Raw genomic sequence first — 18,779 nt, 5'->3', positions numbered from 1 at the left:
TTGGCTCCGAGGAGTCTTTATTTTCATTGTTTGCATCCTGTCAATTAAATCTGGGGGACACCACTGCAAGTTTACTATGCTTAAGTCTGACAATGTGCCAGGAGACCCCAAACAGCATGTCCCTCTTCTTTACTTCCTTTCCCAAAGTTTGATTTCACAAAGGTTAGTAATAGTAAAAAACCATATCACATTTGTATATGACATAATGATCTTTCTCTGCGAACCCCTGTCAGTGAAGTGCCTGAAAATAGAAAAGGAAGAAGAGAATCAGGCTCTCCCTTTCCGAGCAATTAGCTATACTACTAAAAGCCAACTACCATGAATAGACATAACAGCAGTGATGCCTGCAGATTAAAACAAAGCTGTAAAAGCAGTTGGAAAAAATGTCCCTGTAAAAGAGCTCAGCTGAAACTTTGAGTCACACCTCAAATGGTGTAAATTTTGAACTAATTGTTTCCTATACTCTGCAAAATATAGAGATTTTAACGCCAGCTCACAAGAGTGCCAGAGAAGATGCCGTATTGTGAGCCACACCAAAAAGTATTTGATGAGTTATAATCTGCAAGATCAAAATGGACAACTACATTAGGTACAGGGATAGGAAAGGATTGGATCTCAACTAAATTAGTTGTGCTTGGATTCTCTAGAAATCAACTTGAGAGTTAACCATCACACATTAATTTCAGTATCTGGAGTATTATAATAATTTATTTGGAAGTAAACTCAAACTGACCTCTAAGTTAAATTTATGTTGGTTCAACTAAGATGATAGTTTCATAAAAGCTTTGTGTAATAAGGACAGTTGGAAGATCAAGCCTTTTTTAGGGTTAGTATCATGCTATAGCAGTATATCTGCAAGCCATGGAAGAAGTACTCTGGAAAAAAAATTCCCATGAGGCACAACAAGAAATCATTCAGGTTTCAGTAACAAACTATAACCCATAGAAATGGCAAAGTGGGATGATTTGGATTAATTTCATGGCAAGGATGACTGACATTTCATTTTCTTCAATGCTATTCAAGATATAGGATCCCTTTCTTCTTTTATGTTAAGATGAGAAGAACTGTAGTCTCCACAGCTGTCTTCTGGTGCTGCAAGGAGAGACTTCCTGGCAGCCAAAAAAGCCCATGGGTGACTTTTAAACCAGCCTAGTTATCCTTTACTTCTACAGAGCACTTCCCATCAATATTTCTTTCATATTTAGAATAATAAGTTACTCTTCAGAAGCTCCGAGGTATGCAAAATAACTCTCTCTTTGTTTTCTTCTTCCTGCACCACCATTAATTATATGAGTGACATAGTACCTCTTTTGTACTTATGTGGACAAAGCCCATTAATTACACACTGCCTATTTTGTCTGTGTGTGGAGGGGGGTGTTTATGCATGTATGTGTATATAAAAGAACCGCACGCACAGCCACCTCAAGATTCAGATTTTCAACATTACAATCCCTTCTTCTATTGCATCAATCATTTAAATTACTGCTTTAATCATATGGTCCTGCCCAAGAATTAGCCAAGAATGATGTTGGCAGGAGGTTCTGGGAGAACTACGTTTATTGGTAAGGTTGAAAAAAGAGAAAGAAAAGAATAATCCAGAAAGGGCTGAGGTTTGGTAAGACTCTACAGTCATACAGGTACCAGTCTAACAAGGAAAAACAGTTCCAAAATCTAATGTGGAAGATGGCAGTGACTAGCTATGTCTGCACTGTTGCTAAGAAAATTTTCTAGATGTGGCTTATTACTTTTTGACATCATTTGGGTGCCAGATGATGAGACCCCAGCCTCTTGATTTTCTGGAGAAGGTTGAAGGAACATAAATTTTATCTCAGTATGTCTGAGAACAATGATGTAGCATATATGTGTGTGTGTGTGTGTGTGTGTGTGTATACATATGTATATACAGTATGTATATATGTATATACAGTATATATATATGTATATACAGTATATATATCTATATATGTGTATATGTGTGTGTATACACACACACACACACACACACATATACATATACACACAATGAAAACATTGACTATGAGAGACATGAATACAGGAAAGCCTGAGACTGCTAAAGCAGAAATTAAATATATCAAAATGAAGTATTGGGAAAGAGAGAAACTAATGAATTGGAATAGCCTATTTTTCCTCAGATGTTTGTAAGTTATACTACTTAGGTTATACTATAAATAGTGAGTTATACTATTTACTGCCATGCCATATAAAGTAATGGAGTAGCAATATTCTTGGATATCACTAAGCCAATCTATTGAACAATAGATATCCTGTACACTTCAATGCTACAAATGCAATGCTAAGAAGGGTTTTAAGATTACTAATGGGTGATTGGAATGCCAAAGCTGGAGAAATGGAGGAAACAGAATATTTCAGGAGACGGGTTAATACAGGTTAAAATTAATGCTTTGGAAAAGAAAAAAAATGTCACTACTAAATTTGTTTCACTGAAATAAATAATTTACAACTCGACCTCCTTGGGTGAACCACACCTGAAATCAAAGAAATTATCTAATACAAAACCAAAAATTAGAAATGCAATTCATTTAGCATGAACACTTTCAATGTAGATTATGGAAAAGATCATGTATAATTGGTACAAATATACAGCTTGAACTTAAAAATTAAAGAGAGCACGTGTCCCAGTGCCAGGAAAACAAGACCAGAGAACAAGGAAAGATGAATATTTAGTATGTTTAACTAATGCAGAAATGATCCTGCTACCTATGCAAAGAGATGAGAGACACTGTAAAAATTGCAGAAGGAGAGGGGGGGAGGGGGAGGGAAAGAGAATGGAAACCTTGAGGGATGTTTATTTGACCACTAAACATAGACTTTCAGTGTCGAGCAAGAAAGGGCAAGGAAAGATAGTTCAAGCAAAGATGTCAAAAAATGAAGGAGCAATAAAAAAATGGAAAATGAACGATATTTTAAAGAAAATCAAAAAAAAATCACAGAAAAGTTTATAGCTATTTTTCCCCCCCTTCCATTCATTCATGTCAGATTCTTGGAGACTATCTGGGCAAGTCTTTGAAGTTTTCTAGATGGAGTTTTTCTTTTTCTTCCAGAAGTGGCTTCCTAGGGCTAAGACAAAGTGACTGGCCCAAGGTCACCTAGCTGGCTTTGTGCTTAAAATGGAACTAGAACTCACTGCCTCCCAGGTCTAGCCTGATACCTTAACCGTTACACCAAATTGGCACTCACAGCTAAGTTAATAATAATCAAAAATAAACATGACAGAAATCTAGCTGAAGGAAATGAGATTAAAGGAAAATAGAAAGGTTATCCTTAGACCTTTTATAAAAATGCTTACAAAACAATCAAAATGTTTGTGGAGACAGAATGTGTTCAAGAGCCATAAGATATGATAGATAGTAGACTAGCTGTCAAATAGAAAAGCCTGGAGCATGGATGAAATAGCCATTGAACTATTTAAAGCAGCAGAAAAAAAACACTGCCCTATGTCAACAAAAATGGATCAAGACTATGTGGCCTTTAAATCAATGTATGCAGTACTGAAGTAGGAAGACCCAAGAGAGCACACACATTATTGCATTAATTCCTCATGCAAGAGAAATTTTGCTTAAGGTCTTGCAGACAGCTGTCAAATGAACTGGCAAATTTCAGGAAAGGTAAAAGATCAGATAGCCAATGAAAGGTGGAGATTACAAGAAAGAAAAGGTTTATTTTTATTTCATTGACTACAGCAAAGCCTCTACTTGTAAATCATGCCAGGGTGTAGAAGATGTTTAAGTTAATGAGTGTTCCACAACAGCTGTTTATTCTTCTAAGGAATCCACAATAAACAAGAAGTTATTGTAGCAATTGAAATGATAGAACATGATGATTTAGAATAAGAAAGACAACGAGATAAGGATGTCTAGGTGATTAACATATATAGCAAATATAAAAAAGAGAGAATTTAAAAAAGATGACAGTTGGAGAAAAAACTAGAGACCTAAACACTAATGAATTGAGATAGGCAAGTGACATAGCTGTTAACCAAAAAAAATGTAGAGTATGAAATGAAAAGTGAGTTCAATTATGATCCCATTATGAACTGGAAAATTAATGTTAAATGTTAAGAAGGCAAACCAAGATCAACATGCATGGTTGGTGAACCTACAACTGGGAGAAAAGAAAAGAAGATGATAGGCATTTTTGCCCTCTTGGGCTCAAGAGTAGATAAAGATGGACAGAAATTACTTCTGGAGACAAAGATGATGAGTAATTTAAACAAGAGGTGTAAGGACTTTAAAGTGATAACAAGATCAGTATAGTTAAAGCAAAGGTCTTTCCACTACAAATCAATGGCTGAAAAGTGGAAGCTGAGAAGAACAAGAGAAAGATCATTGTTCAGAGTTCCATGGGGTACAAAAAGAATCAGTCAGTTCCAGGTCAGATAAAAACACTCCGCAGTAACAGTGAGAATTAGACAATTCACCTTATTTTAGGAATATAGGTGGATGGTAAAGTAGAAAAAAGTATGCTTGGGAAAACTGAAGTGGGAAGGAGGAGGAAGAAGGGATGACAGATAAAATGATTGAACTGACTTTGGAAGAACTATGGGTGGTAGGGAGCTAAAGTGAGGTTGAGAAGCTGAACATTTGCCCAAGTAGAGTTTGGACATGACATAATGGCACCTAACTGGCCATACAAAACAGTCATTCAAAGAAAGAGTGGAGGAAATGAGAACCCATTAGTATTCTGAAATCTTTGTGAGCCCACAGCATACTTTTCTCTTTCATCCACAGCAAGCAGTGATGAACAACTGGTAGGTCATTGTGTTTAGGGTGGAGAATTTAAAATGATGCTTTTTCCAACCCCATTTTTACTGAGTTTGATCAGTGATGAAAAGAATGGTGGTGGGGAGAGGGGAGAGAGATGAATAGATGGCTGATGGCTCCAAAGTCTTCAGGCCATCAGCTCTATGATCTCGATCTCGCAAAGCCAAAGGTAGTTGCTTTGCAGTCGTGAAGATGGTCAGGGCTGATAAGGCCAAGCCTGAGGCAGGAGAAAAGCTCTTGTTTACACCAGTGAAATGCAGCCCTTATATATTTACAAAAATTGCTTTGATGCATTATTTTTTCCTCTCATTGTAAAACTGTAAGAGTTAAAATAGTGAAAGCTCAGTTTACCAACAATATGACAGAAATCCAAGTCAGGTTTCTCTCCCTTTTCTCCAGATTTTTTTTTCTCAAAGGAAATTGGAAAAATCATTTCAAATGCATTGCCTTTGCAAATGTCCCAATCCCATCTTTGCCCATACAGTTCAAATCAAGGCACAACAGATCTTTCTCATTAATGCACACAAATAATGCAGATGTCCTTTTTTTGCCCTCTTTGAAGTGACATATGCTTCAATTTATTTTAATCTTCTAAGTGAGGTTGTAAGAAAAGCCGTCTTGTGCGACATATAAAGTTACTACACACACACACACACACATATATGTCCCATGTTTGGGGCCTAGCAAGGTAATCTAAATAGTTAACAAGCATTTCACACACACACACACACACACACACACACACACACACACACACACACACACACATATATATATATATATATATATATATATATATATATATATATATATATATATATATATATATATATATATATATAGAGAGAGAGAGAGAGAGAGAGAGAGAGAGAGAGAGAGAGAGAGAGAGAGATTTACACTCTTGATCTGGAAAACCTGGTCTCTAGGTTCTCAATCCAAAGCAATGTATGTATGAAGGAAAAAAAATAAAAATTAAAACTTGCAAAGAGGTCTTCAAATGAAACAGGATGTAAAGACCAGCAAGATATCATGGGGCATTCAATTTCATAAGCATTTTTCAGAATCTCAGAATCTTCACTCCCTGAGATATATGCTTTTTACTTGTTATTTTAATTGTCCAAAGAGGGATTTTTCTGTTCTTCTCTGCAGAGCAACAGTGTCATCCAGTGGTGACTGAAACAGACATCTGCTTTTCAAATCAGATGAAGATGTTGAAGGATATTCTTTCCGTATTCTTTCTTCTTCTTTGCTGCTTAAGGGATCATAGTCTGAGAATTACTTTGCAGCAAGGTCTTGAAGCAGTATTTTAAATGAAAGAATTTCAGGGCAAATTAATGCCTTACATGTGTTGTATCCAGGATAAGCTATTGAGTGGTTGCTTCTTGATTAGGAAAAAGAGTCTCAGTCTTGCCTTAGTTTGCGCATTCCTTGTTGCAAGGGGTGTGACATTACTTTAGAACTTGAACTTAAGCATACATTTGTAGCACCACCACCCTTAAAAATTATGCATATTACTTCAAATGTAAAAGTATGCAACTAATTTTCTCCTGCAATTGTACACACAACTGTTCAAAGTACAAATGCCAAGAAAAGACAAGAATACATATTACCTAACTCAAATGGGGGAAAAAACAACAACCTCAACCTAGGAGATTCTGAATGTATTTAATTTTGCATTTGTAATTCACTGAAGTCATAGTGCCATTCTGACTCCATGAATAAAGCAGGAAGTTTACTCTGATGATTAAACCCTGTGAAGTGGGAATAAGCACCTTCATGTTGTAGAAAAAAGAGTAATATCCCTGACAGGCTTTCAAGAATCTACTAGTATATTTTATAACCTGACAGCAGCATTTAAGGAATCCTTGTAATTTCTGTTTCCTGACCTGGACTATCTTGCAAGGCTAACACTTACTAGCATGTCAAAAGCGAAAAATGGAAAAAAAGGAATTCAATCTCCTGACTCTGGATCTTATTATTTGACTAGTTGGCCCCGTTTACAAATTTGGCTGCACAAGAAGGATCCTTTCCCAAGGCAAACCACACATAATCTGCTTTTTTTTTATGGTCCACAGTGTATCACAAGATTGCCCACCATTTTTATTTTAGCAGATCTGCATCAACCTAGCATCAGTATGCCTGGGCACCTGACAACAAGTTACTTATAATTGTGATACTGTACTTGTAGTTATCCAGGTTGCCCTGAATTGACCTGTGGTTTGTTTATTTGGTGGTTGTTGTTGTTGTTGTTGTTGTTGTTGTTGTTGTTGTTGTTGTTGTTATTATTATTATTATTATTATTATTATTATTATTATTATTATTATTATTATTGTTGTTGTTGTTGTTGTTGTTGTTGTTGTTGTTGTTGTATTTTCTGGCGTATAAGATGACTTTTTAACCCATGAAAATCTTCTCAAAAGTCAGGGGTCGTCTTATACGCCGGGTGCTGAAACTTTAGGGACAGGGCTGGCTGGAAAACCTGGAGCGGATCTCCCATTTGGTCTGCGCAGGGAAAGCGGGACCAATTGGAGAAGAAGCTGCAGTCTGTGATTTTTTACAGGCTGGGGTCTGGGCGTCTTTCCTTCTAAAGTTGAAGAGCAGCCGCAGTCTATCCCAATTTGAAAGGCAGGTGGGAAATGCAGCAGTCAGAGCAGCTGCTTAGCTCTAAGGACACATTTGACTCAGGAACTGGGCAGGCTGGCTGGAAAACCTGGAGCGGATCTCCCATTTGGTCTGCGTAGGGAAAGCTTCAGAGTGAATTAGGAAAAGTTTAATCCATTGCACTGTTTTATATTTACATGTTTGATGACAAACAGCCTTATGTTTATAAGTGACAGTTTTCCTACTAAGTACCTGCATGTCATAAGCATTTGAATTAAAATTACCATATTAAAATCAAATCTGATGTTTTTTAATTTTTATTTGGTGTGCGTTGGAAGAGGGGTAGTCTTATACGGCGAGTATAGCCCAAACCCTATAATTTAACAGGAAATGTAGGGTGTCGTCTTATATGCCCAGTCGTTTTATACGCCGGAAAATACGGTATTATTATTATTTCCTTTCTAAGGGCATTTCCATTCTGCTCTGTTTTTATTCTCTGAAAGCGATTTGAAGATGATCTGGGATTGTTTGCAATGATGAGCCAGGATTGCTGCCACAGAACCTGGATTAATAAAAGTCCCTTTGCCCTGTTCTGGGCAAAAAAAAATGATTTGCACTTTCTGTGTGCAAAATAATCCTAATGGTTCCTCTGAGTGTATAAAAAACCAAAACCATGAGCTAGGAGGATGAATGGTGAAGCAAAAATTCTTGGGAAAATAGTGAAAAGGACTGCCACAACCCACAGAAACAAAACTGCTTTTTTTCTGTTTGAAATCTGTGACAGCTGAGCTAGAAATAAACTGGGTCAGTTTTCATTCAGAACCAACACCCTGGGATCACAGAGGTTCAGTTTTGCTTTTGAACTGGGATAAGGTCTTTCTGTGGGAATATGTTCCCCTCTCTCCACCCTTTCCCATGAAAACCAAAGTAGAGTTTAAGGAGGAAATAAATAAATCTGTTCTGAAAATATAGACTGGTTTTCTGGAGAAAAAGAAAGGAACTGATATACCTTGGTGGTGATACTGCTTCAGCAACATCTGGTTACATCGTTATGTCTCACAACCGGAGAGGTCATCTAGTGTTCTAGACACCACTTATTAATTCTTCATCCAAATTTGTCCAAACAGTTTTTCCCTGCAAGAATATGGATAATGCTGCCATCTACTGACACACATATAGCAAAAGGAACAGAGTCAAGATATTCTGAATTGCCCTGAAGCCACCTGTCATTGTTTTGCTTCAGCTAGGAAAGAAAAAGAGGTTTATAGGTATAAGTCTTGTGGACAAACTATACAATCCTTGCTCTCAAAGTCACTCACAGGTTCCTGGTGTGGAAAAAAGTTCCTCGAGAACCTCTATCCTTCATTAGATAATGGAAACCATGCAAAGTCTTGTGTCAATTGTAATGTATTGGCCTTATCTGTTTTAATTCACTTGCTTAATGTCTGACTGCTTGCTTAATGTCTGACCTACTTTCCGTGTGTTATATGGTTGCTGTTACTGAGCCAGACTTGCTGTCTCCAGGCTGATAATTAAGCTTGGGGCGGGAAACTGCTTCTTTAAAACTATTGGTCGCCGCCTAGAGGCCAACTGTATAAATAGCTGCACAGCAGCTATTAGCTTGCTTCTGTTCTGTTCTGAGTTAATAAACTTGTTGCTGTTTCAACACATTGTCTCGCTTAATGCCTTCAAACCGGAGATATAACACAATGGTACAACTCAATGAGCCTTCAGAGTTGGTTTTTATTCACAGATACTGCCAGTAAATGTAATTCTTTCTCTCAGAAAATTGGGGGAACCTTCCATTTGGTAGAAGTGGGAAAAGAGAAAGGGCCAGTACTGTCAATCACATTGCATAACATTCAATAGAGCACACCCTTTTTATTTTATTTTTTTAATAAAACCATCAGCATATGTAAATTGCCCAATTTTTCAAAGGCATAGGGCAGGGGTAGGCAACCTTGGCTCTTTTATGACTTGTGGACTTCAACTCCCAGAATTCCTGAGCCAGCATAAGGCAAGGGGTTGAATAATCAAATCCTTGTTTTAGTGTATTCCAGAATGCGTATTTTAATACCAAAATGGGTATTAAAATGCCTTAGTAGGAAGGAAACCACTTCTGGGGAATGGGAAGAACCAAACAGAGAGAACGTATTTGCCTTAACTAGAATGCTATTGTTCTAGCAAAGTGTACAGAACCCCCTTAACAAACAATTGAGAAAACAATGGCATAATGATAAAAGGGAATGGCTTGCTTGTACTTGATTTTGCCAGAAAAGAAAGAACCCAGACAAAAAACACTACTATTGTTAGTGCAGCTTACTCTTTAGGGTGAACAGAAGGAGTTTCAGAACAGGGCTCAGCCTGATGGGCAATTTGGGGGAGAATGTACAAGAAAATGTATACATGATGTACAAGAAAGAAGAACCAGTTTGGGCTAGTGATTAAAGAACCAGGCTAGAAGTTCTAGTTCCATTTTAGGCATGAAAGCCAACTGGGTGATTTTAGGCCAGTCGCACTCTCTCAACCCAACCCACCTAACAGGTTTGTTGTTGTGGGGAAAATAGGAGGTTGGAAAGAGGATTAGGTTTGTTGCTGCCTTGAGTGATTTATAAAAATGCTAATAAAAGTGGGATAAAAAATATAAATTGAAAATAAATGAAAACCAGCAGAGCAGGCAAAATCTTTGGCTAATTTTGTGACAGCATCTTTTGTCAATCTGGCCAGAATTTAATTTTGAAGAAGAGGAGAGAAAGGCAGTGACAGCACCAAGTTCCCTCATAGTAACCTGAGCAGGAAAGGTCCAGTAAATGTATCGCAGAGAGTGTGTATATATATTGTCTCTAATGGCAGGAAAGGAGTAGTCTTCTTTGTTTACGCAGACTTCAGGATTATGTAAACAGAGCTGGGGTACCCCGGCTCCTGCTCCCCCAGCCAGGGCAGTCACCCTCCTAGGGTATCACAAACATCGGCCAGGTGCTACCCATATGTCTGTTGATCTTAGGGCTCCTGAATCACAAACTTGGTCATTCTTTTTAGGGTCTCTGGAAAAAAGGAGAGGGAGAGGAAGGTGTTGTTTTCATGCAGAAGTCAGAAAGAGCCAGAAATCATATTAGGAGAAGATGCTTCCAGGCAGAAGTGAATTTTCTTCCTCTCTGGCGGGGGGGTGGGGGTGGGGGGGTGGGGGGGAGCAGGAAACTAACAATGGGCTATTCAGTTACTGTTCCTGAAGTCAAAGAAGTCCCTTCTTAGAAGGGGATTATAACAAGAACTGCAGCAAATCAACGCTTGGGGGAAGAGCTGAAGGGTGAAAGGGTGCCCCATAGTTATGGTGACCATATTTTCTTGCTGGACTAAAACTTGAAAAGGGGAAGATCTGAAAGAGGTTCATAAAGTTAAAAGACGTAATTGTTTATGTTTATAACTTTGGTTTGTAAAGGAAAAAAACAATAGCAAGACTAAGAAAAGCTTTACAAAAATGCATATTATAATTTTGAAAAAATGCCTCAAAAGCATAAAAGCTATGAGCATAGTAAAAATTAAATAACCGAAATAAAAGATAGAAGTGAAGTTTTTGAAAAATAAATAAATGTAAAGAACAGCTTTCTGAAACAAAGGACCGGTCACTGTAATCCATAGTTCAAGGGTAAGAAACAGGGAATGCTCCAGGGAAGGGATGATTTCTCTCACCACCTCATGGATCCATCACCAAGTCTGAGGAGGTTTCATGTTCATTTGTTTTGTTTTGTTTTCTCATGTGGTGTTTTTTTTTTGGGGGGGGGTACTCAATAAAATATAGTACATGGCTAATGCAACTACAATTCTGCACACATATGCTCCGAAATTTATACTTTGTGACTAGACACATAGAGGAGCCTGACAGCCCCATTCAATTTTTCCAGTATTCTGGAAGGGAGACTCAGCAATCTCATTGTTATTTAGCACAGTGGCAGATTTCCCTATGCCTCCAGATATGGAAGGAAGGGAGGGAGGGAGGGAGGGAGGGAGGGAGAGAGGGAAGGATTTGGTAGTCTTCTGATTCAATCCCCTGCTCAAGCAGGAGACCCCATCAGACAATCTGCTGTCCAGTCTCTTCTTAAAAATTTCAAGTGATGGAACACCCACAACTTCTGAAGAAGAAAAAAACCCATTCCAATGGTTGATTGTTCTCACTGTCAGGAAATTTCTCCTTAGTTCCAGGTTGCTTCTCTCCTTTGTTAGTTTCCATCCATTGCTTTTCTTGCCTTCTGGTGCTTTGCAGAAGGAAGGAAGGAAGGAAGGAAGGAAGGAAGGAAGGAAGGAAGGAAGGAAGGAAGGAAGGAAGGAAGGAAGGAAGGAAGTTTTTTCCCATGCTCCCTGTCACTTTCCAGAAGGAAACTCAGTGGTGAGCCCACTGTAGATTGGAAGTTCTTCTATTCTTACTGCTTTTTTTTTTGCTCATTCTGTTCCTTTTGCCTCTGAAGCGATGACCCAAAAGGGTGCTGGTTATCTAGTAGGACCTAAAAATCATTCTCATTCTCCAATCATTGGTCCCTTGTATCTCTACCAAGGAAATATAACAACGTATGTGAACATGTAGGTTCATAAGCTGCCATTGCTAAATCTATTTTCAGCCTGGCATTTAATGATGACAACAAAGGAGATGTTTTTTCTTACCCTTACAAGGGAGGAAAACAATACTTTATAGGTATTTTCTTATTCTTATTCTTATTGTGTATTACACATTCAAAGAATGGTTCTTCCTGGAATAGCTGTGGATCCAAAAGCCATTGCCTACTTTCCAGACTGAGATAGAGTGAGTGACCCAAGATTACCCAGCTAGCTTTGTGCCTAGGGTGGGACTAGAACTCACAGTCTCCCAGTTTCTAGCCTGTGTACTGCTGTAACCAGTACACAAAATAAGGGAGAAACTACAGACTCTGCTGCCATCACATAATCCAGATTTTTGAAATCCCAAATATTGCAGCTCTACCCTCTTTATAAATCCACACACATCACAGGGCACCCAGCAATCTGGGCTATTAAATATGTCCAGCTGCAGAAGCTTTCAATTTTCCTTTTCCTCCCCACCCTGCTTCCCCCTTTCTTTAAGAAAATGTCCTCCAGAACTGGGTTATTACACTAGTTGATCTTTTTTAACCAGAGCCATATCAACTGAAAACGGAAATCCAGTTTGGAATGTTGCTAGCTGTATCCAAGGGCTAACTGAGAAGCTGTTCTTTTGAAACATCCTTTCTCAGCAAAACACATGCACATCCTGATACCCTCCAGATGTATTTGGTTATAGCTCCCATCATCCCCCCTGGGTGCCTCAGGTAGAGGGATTGGATGAAGGTAAAATCATGAGGACATGACACAAAATAAGAGATGGGTGGGGCATGTTCACCCCATAGTTACAGTAGATGCAAATAGGCAGGAAAGCAATTATTCTGTTGTTCCTAGCTGTTCCAGCTCTACTGAGTGGCAATACCACGACTTCTTCCTTGGCCCCTGTGGGACTGATTTTATTGTCCTTTGTTGTAGTTGGAGCTGCTTTTCATTTTGCTTTTTGTTTCTAACAATTCTGATCCTTTGGGATGAGCACCTTTAAGCAGGGGAGAAGTCTTTTTATCACAGGGCTCAAAGTAAATTCTTTTGCAAGAAGCAGTACAGTAGCTGTTTGAGGAGAATAAACAATGCGTTCTTTCTGTTTATAATCTTATCATTTCAAAGTCTGCCCTGCACAGAAAAGCAGAAATACCATTTAAAAAAATATTATACCCTAGAAGCATGCATTTTTAAAATGTCCTGCTTTAGACTTCTATTTGGCCCTCAGCCAAATAGATAAAATTCTGGCCAACTGCCATATTATTTACATAGACCCAGTATAATGCTATTAATAGCATGCCCCGCATTCTCCTAGGAAGACCTGGCTGAATTAATAATTAATTTTAATTAATACTTTTTATTTGTGATTCATTATGTTTTTAAAGTAATTAAAATTTAATTAAATGGTGCAGTCACACAAGGTGGAAAGGTTGCACCCTCAGCATCCAAATAGCCCAAATAACTTACGTACTATTTGACAACTAGGAGGTGAAACTCTCCTGCCTTGGGAGGCTGGGAAAACAATGAAACAGTGGAACGCCACACTTATTTTTTAAAAAAATAACACAATGGGGAAAAAATAGGAAGTGATTCAGAAGGGGAAAAAATGGAGCATTGCCTTCCTTGGGTGGGAAACTATAAGCAGTAAGTGCTATCTAGAGTAGACAAAGAACATGAAACTCTTTGCAGGAAAGTTAAAGAGTATGAAGAGGCAAAGTATGTTAAATTGCACAGAAATTAGTGCAAAGGTATTGCAATTGCTTTCTTTTAAAGATCTGAATCCCTTCCCCCCCCCTCTTTTTTTTTCCTTTTCCCCAGAAGTGGATGAAATTGACAGAAAAACCAGACAATTAATTTTGAGGGGAGAACACAATTGTTAAAACAAGAAGCATAGGTGTTTGAGGGTTTGGTGTGATTCATTACTTCAGCCAAGTGTTTGGCTGTAGTTTCTGCCTGATTTGCTTGCTTGCATCACCTTCTGAAACTCTCAGGATTGTGGGCAAAGACAACTTGACAAGACCTGATCCCAGTCTCTTCCTTCTGTGATTGTGGCTACTATATTGAAATCCACAGACACGGGCACACCTACACCTCCCTTACTAGGCCAGAAAGGGACAGTGTGGGAAAAATCCTACATGCAAGGATAACAAAGTAGAAAAAGCAAATTGGCATACAACTCTATTATTTATAATAATTTTACTCAGTTAAAAATAGAAAGAAAATATTTGTTGGGGGGATAGAACACTATTATGATATAAACCATGATCTTTAAAGAAAAGAAAATTACGGGATAGTATGTGTCTGTTGTGTGAATTGGCATGGTGTCCTAATGGTGGAGCTTTTATCTCATAATCAGGAAGCTGTGAGTTCAGTCCTAGGTAGCAGCAGATATTTCCCTCTCTGGGTGCAAAGATAAAATATTTGCTGTGAACATCGCATAGGCATCAGGAAGGGCATCCAGCCAGTAAGCGCTCAGCTCCATTCAATTGCCCCAACCGCACCCCAATGCAAAGGGATTAAAGGTAAAAGTAAAGGTTCCCCCGCACACGCGTGCTAGTCGATTCCGACTCTAGGGGCCGGTGCTCATCTCCATTTCAAAGCCAAAGAGCCAGCGCTTGTCCGAGGATGTCTCCGTGGTCATGTGGCCGGCATGACTAGACGCCAAAGGCGCACGGAACGCTGTTACCTTCCCACCAGAGTGGTCCCTATTTTTCTACTTGCATTTTTACGTGCTTTCGAACTGCTAGGTTGGCAGAAGCTGGGACAAGTAACAGGCGCTCACTCTGCAAATCCATTTTCCATGTAAGAAAATTATAGCTATCTACAGGGCTTTTTTTCTCATAGAATGCTCAGAATGGAGTTCCGGCACCTTTTTTGATGGATTTTTTCAACTTTTGCACAAGCTGTGCTACTCCCTCCCTCCAGTTTGGCGGCACTTGGGATTCGACCCGCCAAACTGCCAACCTTCTGATCGACAAGCTCAGCGTCCTAACCCACTGAGCCACAGGTTCATTAAAAGAAAAAAAAATGTGTCGGTTGTGAAAAGAAGGGAAGGGGTAAGGGCAGGATAAGATAGGACAGGAAGGAAAACAAAAATAATAGAAAATGGAATAAATTAAACTAGCTGAAGGAAGTTCGAGTTAGACTGGGTCAAGTGAAAATTGGAATAAGGTTGAGAAATAAATACTGTACATTCATTCAGAAGAGAAAGCATCATCACTAGTTTTGATCAGTTGGCACAGCTGTATTCCAGGGGTTACTCAATTGCATAATGGACACAATGCTTACAGAGGCTTTTGAATCGGGAGAGGGTAAGTAGACATAGCCATCTTGCCTTGACTTAAAAACCATCCAAATTGTCCCTTTACCCAAATACTTCTGTATTTATACATCTGGAAGTTTTCCTTCACATTACTTTATTTTTGTTTATTTTATTTTTCTTAGACTGGGGCTGGCTTTAGGCTCCTGAGCTCAGTGAAATCCTCAAAATAAGATGATTTCAGAAGAGATGATGTTAGCAATAATCCAATGAAAAGATCAACAGGAGAACCAGCAACAAGATTTGTTTTTATTGACTTTCCTCTTGGGAATAGAATTCACACCTCATTAGAACGCAATATTAGAAAAAGTGATGGACATTATGAAGAAACCCAAGGAGGTTATAAATTAAAATATAGTCATCTCAATCAATGAATCAGACTGAATGTATCCCAGCTGAATCACAAGTAGCTCATCCACAGGAAGGTATTTGACAGATTGGCAGGTCATGATGTTACGTGAAGCAATGAGGCACAGTTCCATTCGCGAGAGGTGTGAGATTTGTGTGGGATGGTCTGCGCAGGCTGTGCATGTTAAGAAAAGAAGAAACAAGCCTTTTCTTCAAGTAAAGTCAATACAATTTAGGGGAAGGGACAATGCTCAAAAAGTATCCAATGGCCTTCTACTGCTAAGGGTGAGCTGGTCTGGCCATTTAAGGTGCTTGGGTGGGAAGCATAGATATGGAGATCATGAAAGCAAGAGAGATGAATATGAGACATAGCTCTGAGCAGTTTGGCATTAGAGGAGGCCATAAATGTGATGGATGCAAGAGCAAAAAAGAGTAGCAGAGCAACTGCAAGCTTTACTATTGAGCTATAGCGGCTGAAGGGGTAAAACAAGGGTCTTCAAACTTGGCCCTTTTATGACTTGTGGACTTCAACTCCCAGAATTCCTCAGCCAGGCACACCGGCTTCTTAAGTTAGTAGTGTGGTTGTTAAGTGATTCTGGCATCTCCATTGACTTTGCTTGCCAGAGGGTCACAAAAGAGAATCATGTGACCCCAGGGCACTGCAACCGTCATAAATCTGAGCCACTTACCAAGTGGCTGAATTTTGATCATGTGACCACAGGGACGCTGCAAAGGTCGTAACTGTGAAAAACGCTCATAAGTCATTTTTTCCAGAGCTGTTGTAACTTCGAATGGTCACTAAACAAACTGTTGTAAGTCAAGACTGTAGAAGTCTCTTCTTTTGGCTATGGAATGGGTCCAGATACCGATAGAGCCCCTAAACTGATTAAACCTATGTTGCCTTTCTCACTTTGACAAAAGGATTGAAGAAATGGGAAGTGACCTGCTTGGAAGTTCTAAGTGTGTTCGGATTCAGGGATCCACTTGAATGCTTTATTCATAGCTCTTTTATTCCTGGAGCCAATATCAGCTGAAGAAGATCTTTTTATTATTATTATTATTATTGTTATTATTATTATTATTAATAATAATAATAATAATAATAATAATTTTTTTTCCAATTTTACATTTGAGTATTTAAAAAGCAACATGGTGACTGGGTTAATCAATAGCTCAATAACAAAATCTTTAGTGCAAATCTCAGGTTACAACATCATATATTTCTTCTTTTTTCCCCTTAACATTTACTGTCTCGTATTCAAACCAGTACAGTTCTAATTCTATCAATTCAATAAAAACATCATTATTACATTTATCAATATTTTTTAGCTTATATATATATATCTTAATTACATTCAATCTTCATAAACAACCCATATCCTGTTATTAATTTTTACCCCATTTTTGATTTCTCATCAATATTCCAATTTAACTTTTGATATTTATAATTTTCAGACTCTTGGGTAACCAAGATTTCCCTTGTCTCACTTCATAACAAAATATATTATCCAAAATACACAAAATATATCAGCTGAAGAAGATCTTTAACCTGGCGCAAATATCACATATTGTATTAACAAATTTGTAGTAGAGTGATCTAATACAGGTTAAGCTGCATTAATGCAGAATTGCAAGAGTAAGATTTTTGGAGATGCTCCACATTTTGAAATCTTATCTAATCCATAGCAGTCTGATGCCTTTCAAATAAATGCCAAGCATTCTAGCCTGGATGCAGAAAAGATATGAATCATGATGTTGCACACAAGCACACACATACACAATGATGAGAGGTCCTCTCAAAGTAGAAGATCACCTCCAGGGCAATGTAAAGAGGGAGGCATGCAGGTCATAATTCAATAGACTTGCAGGTTACAGACTGTTATATTAGAACAAAATTCAATTTCCCAAGAAGCTTATGTTTATATAACCAGTTTTCACCCCTTATGGCTGTAAACACATATTGTAAAATAAATACATTTGTGATTCTAACTCAAGGGTGAAAACCCGCATGCGCACACCCACCAACACACAATTTGTGGCCTTTCGTCACATAGAAATTGTGCTGAAAATTGATAGCAAAGTGCCCAGATTTCAGGTGGCAGTTTATTTTCCAGAATGAAAGATAGAAAAGGCAATGCTGGGTTTTTCCTAATTTTAAAATTTAAAATTTTATGTTATTTTAAATATTGTCAGGTGTGTCAAGTTGCAAATTATAACTAAGGTGGTCTATAATTTTGATTAATAAATAATAAAATAAAATATAAATTGCTTTTTTCAGGATGATTTTAGACTCTCATTCTCTTTTGCATTTCCCCCCCCCCCACAATTCTAAAGATGGAAATAGGAGTGGAGGGCTTCTTGCAGGCAAACCACACCCACTTTTAAAAATATCCCAAACTATTTGTGATTGTTTAAAAATGTCCCAAACTGTTTTAAAATGTCCCAAACTCTTTTAAACAGTTAAAGATGGGATAAGCTGGGGATGGGTGGGTTTTGTCCATGGCTTCAATTCCTCTTCCTATCCCATGTGATGGTGCATGGTTAGGCTGACTCTGTCCACAGCTAGGAGTTTGATCCTGACCAGTTCAAGGTTGACTCAGCCTTCCATCTTTCTGAGATTGGTAAAATGAGGAGCCAGACTGTTGGGGGGGGGAGTGTAATATGCTGACTCTGTAAACAGCTCAGAGAGTGCATTAAAGTACTAGGAAGTCTAAGTGCTACTGCTGTTGCTAAACCACAAGTATTTGGCTAAGATGTTTATTATGCTCTAGCAATGTTGCATCCCTGGGTGGCCTGCTATAGGTCTTTCCACCACTTTTATAAATTACAGAATTAGGACAATTTCCCCACTTACTATAGGAAGGAGGACCCAAGGTAAGAATGTGGATTTCATTAGCAAACTGGGATCTACAGAAAAGACAGCTACTTCTAGTATCCAGCACATATTATCTCCATTTGGCTTCCTTTAAGGTAACTCTGTATCGACTTTAAACCTCACAGCTATTGTACACAAGCAGTAGAGATCCATCATGCCAAGGAATGGACTTGTCTTCCATTGTTGTAAAGCAGATGGTAAGATAAAGTAGGTGGGCCCCACTTCTGGGTGTCTCAGCGTGCTTCT

This window comes from Vipera berus (assembly GCF_964194415.1).
Source record: "Vipera berus genome assembly, chromosome: 1".
NCBI classification, from domain to species: Eukaryota; Metazoa; Chordata; class Lepidosauria; order Squamata; family Viperidae; genus Vipera; species Vipera berus.
Note: the sequence above shows the minus strand (reverse complement) of the source record.